The 6,000-nt window shown below is 38.6% G+C and overlaps 1 long non-coding RNA gene across 1 annotated transcript in view; it reads right to left on the reverse strand.

The window, feature by feature from the left end:
• The window catches only part of LOC133226189 (uncharacterized), a 43,271-nt gene extending 40,977 nt beyond the window's left edge, over nucleotides 1–2,294 (reverse strand). Inside the window, exon 1 of the long non-coding RNA XR_009729441.1 lies at nucleotides 2,198–2,294. This is a non-coding gene — a long non-coding RNA (uncharacterized LOC133226189). The remainder of the gene's footprint in view (nucleotides 1–2,197) is intronic.
• Nucleotides 2,295–6,000: the final 3,706 nt, after the last annotated feature.

Genomic DNA, 6,000 nt, shown 5'->3' on the forward strand with positions numbered 1-6,000 from the left:
TAGGAAAAAAAAAAACATTTTTAGATAAAGGATAGCTATGAACATTTTCATAACTTGTGTACTGCTACCTGCACAGTCTATGAGGCAGAAAATATTGTTTAATAAGATGCCAGAATGACATTACTTGTCAACTTCTGGTGTTACAACCATCTTCTGAGTGCACGTTGCATTCAAAGGGGTCCTTTTAGGATCCTTTGTGTTTTCCAGTTGTGCACTATTTCAATGCACTTTCCAGTAACCTCACTGTGTTAAGTGCGCTGGGAGTTTTCAGCTTCTCTGTGATTCCCCTGTGAAGAAACAAAACTAGAAAACATAGTTAGCTATGCAGATTCCAAAGTGATTGATCTGAGAAGCCCCTAACGAGCTTGCTTTTTCATCAGGCACCAAACTCCCTGATGAATCCAGCCCTGAATGACATCTTAAGTGAGCAGTTCAGCACAAGGCAGTTTTGAAAACAGAAGCCTATACAGAAATGTAAAAATAGAAATAACCACTAACACTGTGGGTTTGTTTGTTGCTTTAGAAGACACTGAACAACATTTATTGCTCTATTGCTACAACAAATACTTTGGGGAAAAAAAATAAGGTTTGGGTACTGCTGACAGCTTGCATGTGCATGAAACCACTGCACAATTAGTTTTCTGGAATCAAAAATGAATTACTTTACATAGGAAGGAAGTTAGAAGCAGTGTCTGGCACTTTATGAAGTTCTGTTGCCAGAGCCAAACTTTCTAAGATGGACAATATACCACAGATGTGTACTTAACTGTGACCCTCATGCACAGACATACAGGTGTATTTTAAGAGGGAACCAAGTGCTTGACTTGGTTCACTCTGGCCACAGCTGCTGGTGAAGCCGAAACAGCTTTCCTGTGATTCAGGAAAACTTTGCAGTCAGCTCTTGCTGTGGAACTGGTTCAAATTCTTTGCCATGGAATTTCTCTGCCATCTCTGACATTCATTTCTCATAAAACGGATGTGGTTCTGGCCAAGGTATTTAATCTCGTCCTGTACTTACAAATCACTTACAAACACTGCAAGGTAAATGTCCTGACAGATGACAACTTAACATCTCAAGGTGTTTTTTCCTCCCTCTTCAGAGATTCCTCATGCCTTTCTTGAGCACTTGTCAAACACATGACTAAAGTACATGCATACATCTTTAACTGCATAGCAGCTAAAATTTATGGCACACATCAATAGGTCCCACTGGACTTATGCAACAATGCGTATAACCTTACCCATTAGATCACACATCTACCTAGGACTGTTCAACGTGAATGTCAACAAAACCTATAAATCCTCATGCTACATCTAAAGTGGAGATCTTATAGGACCAATTTAAATTGCACTTTGGTGATCAACATCAATGAAATGATTAACGTACAAAATTATGAGCCTCATAACCAGCATTCCTACTTCTCTCCATGTCTTCAAAACATCCCGCTCCCAAGCCACCAGCCCTCTTTACAGTCTTAAGTGTTCTGAGCCTCTTTTCCCTGTATCTTTGGCTCTGCTTTGCACCTTCTCTTTTTTTAACTCTGATCCACTAATGAGTCCCTCTTAGTTATTTCCAAACCCCTCAATCTCTGTATATGAAAAAAATGTTCTACATGTAATATCTCATAATAATCTGCTCAGTAAAGTTCCAGCTAATTCCCAAATTACTTTTTCTGGAGTGCTTAAATGTGTATTGTGGAGTACTTACACCTGAAAGGAGAGAAGAATGTGCTGAGAGAAGCTCTTATTCAAAATCCCAGGAATGTCAGTTGTCTTTTCCTTGCTAACTATGGAGATTAGAAAAACACCATTCTGCACAGTGTCTTGGAGACTATGTGAACTTCACAAACATGGTAGCAGGCTCAGGAAATGGGAAGTCCTGAAATTCTTATGCCAGTACTTTTTAACTAGAACATTTTTATGCCAGAAGTGTGTTACCAGCAATGCATTTTTATTCCACAAGAGATTTTTGTTTAAAAACAGAAAATCAATAACCATTGTGCAAGAAAATAAATTCCATTTTCAGCTTGGAAACAATTTCCTTTTCTGCACTTTCCCAAAACCGTATTTTGCTCCTCAGTCACCTTCAGAGAATCACTTCCAAAAATACTTCTACATTCCTGATGTTAAAAGCACAAATCTACTATAAGTACTTGTTCAAAGGAGCCAGTATTATGTACCTCAACATGATCCTTACTGGTTTGTCCTAGGTGTTGTCAGCTATTTTAGCAGAGGTTGAGTCACTGTGTGAAATGCAAATGCCGTTTCATTCCACATCAGTAGTGATTCACCCTGAAATTTATAAGAATTTGGCAAGCTACTATTTTATGCATTAGGTACTTAGGCTATTTGCTTCAATAATACAGCATCACTTTATCACTTAACTTCAAAGTGATTAAAAGTCTATAAAGTAAGAAAATATTAACAGTTTGCATTTTACTGATGGAAGCTGTGAGAGAGATCTCATCCCACGAGATATTTAGGGGAGATGCAAGTATTTCACCAGGAGGAAATGGGGAGCAGTGGAACATGTGACTTTCAATGAAATCAAATGCAAACAAAGCACCAAGACCTTTGAAAGCTGAACTGATGCAGCTTGAGCTCTTCAGGTAATTTTGCACATTTTCAAACACATCCTAAGAAGATGGACTATGCCCACACTCCAAAGTCACAACTCAGCACAGAATAACTTGCTCTGCTTCTCAGCAGGCCAGATCAGATTCTGGTATTGTGCTGCTGCAAATTTACTATGCCCAGCATCCAAACAGGTTTACTCTAAATCCAGCTTGGCAGTATCAACACTGTAGTCAAAGCGTTGCTTTGGTACAGGTACAGGTGTATCCAAACGGTAAAATTTGTCCAGTTCTTGTGTTAGCACTGAATGAACATCTGCCATTTGAACGATTTTTGACTAAAAACTTAATTTCCAGTGAAACAACAGTTTTTCAGAAAATAATGGATTTCAATATCAAGAAAGTCTTCTTTTGGAAAATCAAATTGCATTCTTCCAGCTGAAGCTGTATGGTAGTGACATATTGAACTGAACCAATATTCTTAGTTCACAGTCAGCAAGTGAAACAAACATAAACCTACAGGAACAACATGTAATGTGCTACTCTGGACAAGGGAATTTACATACTAAACTAACTTAGAAGAGTAACATTGAATTTAATTTTAAATAATAAAATTTTGCTTGAATAGCAAATACTGCCAAGTACAAATCTATTTTTAAAAGTTCACATTATATTAGGATTTTTTTTTTTTTCAAACTATTTGGGCTGAAAAGAAACATTAAATGTTGACATTTTCCCCAGAAAAGAAATCGTAAATTACGAAACTCTGGCAGATTTAGACCAGTCCCTTTTTGAAAAGGAATTCTGGAGTTCAATCCTACTGAAAGTAGCTCAGATAACCTTCTGGAGGCCTGTACCACTTTGGAAAATGGGGTAAAAGCTCCTATCCAACCTAGACATTTTCTAAATGCTTACTGTTTGTGCCCAGTGTGTTAGTTATTCAAACCAGGACAAAGTGAACCAGTAAAACCAGGCTTCTTGTCACACCTCTGTTCTGAAATCACTATTTGCTCATGCCTATCCTCTTTAGGACTGCATGGCCATGACTTCACTCCTTTTCACTGGAAAAAGTGGTAACACAACAGCAAAAGTAAATATGTATCAATTTTCCATTTCAAAACCAGCAAAACCAATTCCTTAGAAGACAGCAGTCATGTTATTAGTTTGGCTTTGATATAAGTGGCATGAGCCACAGCAGCTTCCAAATAGAAGGTTTACTACAAATTGGGATCTGAATGGAAAGAATTAAATGGCAGACAGAGAGGATTATGAGTCTGTGACTGTATTCTGACATATATTGGATTATTAGGATTTGCATTCATTAGGAAAGTTAGACAGGCATTTCCATGAGTGCTGTGGATGTATTGTGCAGTTCATGAAAGTTCTGTAGTTAATATGAGAAGGTAATTATGACTTTTTCTGATTAAAAGCAGTAGGTTTTGCAGACTTTGACATTGCTTGTAGTTTGTTATGCCAAACATGGCTCTAATCCTCCACAGAGCCTCTGTGCCCATATGAAACTGGTAGGTTTTAACTGATGTAGGAGCCTGTCTGCACTGTGTTTTGTAGCAACTAGCCCCTAGGGTAGCTAACAGTTTTCATAAAATATACTGAGGGTTAAATCTGAGTTTCAGCTAAAATCTTGTGTAAAGTACAATTCATATTGAGGTGTATGCAGTACACTGCAGTAATGACAGGCAAAGTTATGAGCTGGAGATGAGATCTGCAGTTTGCGACAATTAGTTAACTTAGTGACTCAATAAATCAGAATCTGTAAGAGAAAAGAAGTGCCTTACTCTTTATCTATTAATTTGTTACCTAAATATTTGGATAGACAATGAAGGTTACTCAAACGACTCCTAAAGTCCTTGCCTATTGCCATCCTTGGCTACTCAAATGACTCCCAAACTCCTTGTCTATAGCCATCTTAAATCTTGACTGGCACATAACAGAATTCAACATTGTCTTAGAAACTCAAATATGATAGTCTTCAAATTAAGCTCTGATGACAATCATTTATAGCCTTTAAAAGTCTCATCCCCACTGCAAGCAGCATGGCAGGCAGGTAGACTCAAGAGTTCCTCCAAGAAACATGAACCACTTCCTCAGTAAAAGCTCTGCTCTGCCACAGTGCTGGAGCTGGGCCAACTGTGATGCTGTTGAAACTGACAGGTAATAGCACAACATAGGGTGAAAAGAAAGGAAGGGGAAAAAGGAGAGCTAAAGCCAAGCTCTGGAGAAGGCTGAACACAGAGGATTATACTACTAAATGCATTTTCATGACAGGTGAATAATGAGCTCTTATTGGTGAGATGCTGCTCATTAAACTTTGACATTTAAAAGGATTTATGAAGGCTTATTACTAGGGGCTGCATTTACAGAGTCTACATGGGTCTGCACTCCACCAGCGCATCTCCTGGTGTTGACATTTTCTTTCTTTTCTCTCAGAGTAAGTAAAAAAATAAAGTAATAGAACCCCCTATTTGCTTTTCAGAGCTGAAGGAGTAATTAACTGTGGGAGCAAGAGGCAAGAAGGAAGAGACCTCAGACTTAAGGTATTTGGTTGCAGATAGAAGCAAAACTATTATCAGTATTAATAGAGATCAGAAGTCTCAATATAAAGGTATTAAAAATGCACACAATATTGATCAACAGGCTTACCATAATTATGTAGTAGAAGCTGATTCAGCTGACTGTGTTTTCAGACTTTCTGGGGGATGTATCTCCCAGCTCATGAAATACAGTCTCATGCTATGAATAGTGACTGACACCTTCATTTTAGTAATTTGCCACGGTAAACTGACATTCTATTAGAGCTCAGTAGAAGATACATTGAAATTAATGGGGGAGACTCTTTTGCTTCCAGCAGGCTCTGGATAAACTAATAAGTTTTATTTCTGATTCAATGGCAGCAGACCCTTTTAAAACCACAGTGGCTTCAAAATTTTCACAAATGAAAATGAGTGGGAGCTCTGCATGAGTCCGATGTGGGCTTTTGAACACTCCCTTATAATTACACAAACACTTGTCAGGGTGGAAAGTCAAGAGAGAAGATGCTTCACCTGTGCTATGATACATCCCCCTCAGATCAGTTTACTCTCTTTTGTTCCATTCCCTTTCCTTTTTGAGTCCCGTTTCTCAATCAACCATTTTCTCCAGTCCTTCCTCCCATCTTAATCTTCCTGTCAAGCTATTTGCTACTGTTTCCAGCAGTAGATTCAGGAGCTATTCCCAGTTCCTAGACTTCTTTCCAGTCTGTTCAGCTCTCCTGATGTGGCATTAGCTAATCTGATTTTGATCAGCATCAGAAAATTACGTCAGATGATCAGGGACCTGAGTAAGCTGCAGAGGCTCTCCAACCTCTTCCCATTCCCTGGGGTTTGGCTGCTTGTGCTCTGAACCCACTTGGATGTGGTGCAGCTGGATA

This window comes from Neopsephotus bourkii, unplaced genomic scaffold (assembly GCF_033783945.1).
Source record: "Neopsephotus bourkii isolate Nb327-2 ecotype Australia unplaced genomic scaffold, CSIRO-AGI_Nbou_v1 NB_1770, whole genome shotgun sequence".
Lineage (NCBI taxonomy): Eukaryota > Metazoa > Chordata > Aves > Psittaciformes > Psittacidae > Neopsephotus > Neopsephotus bourkii.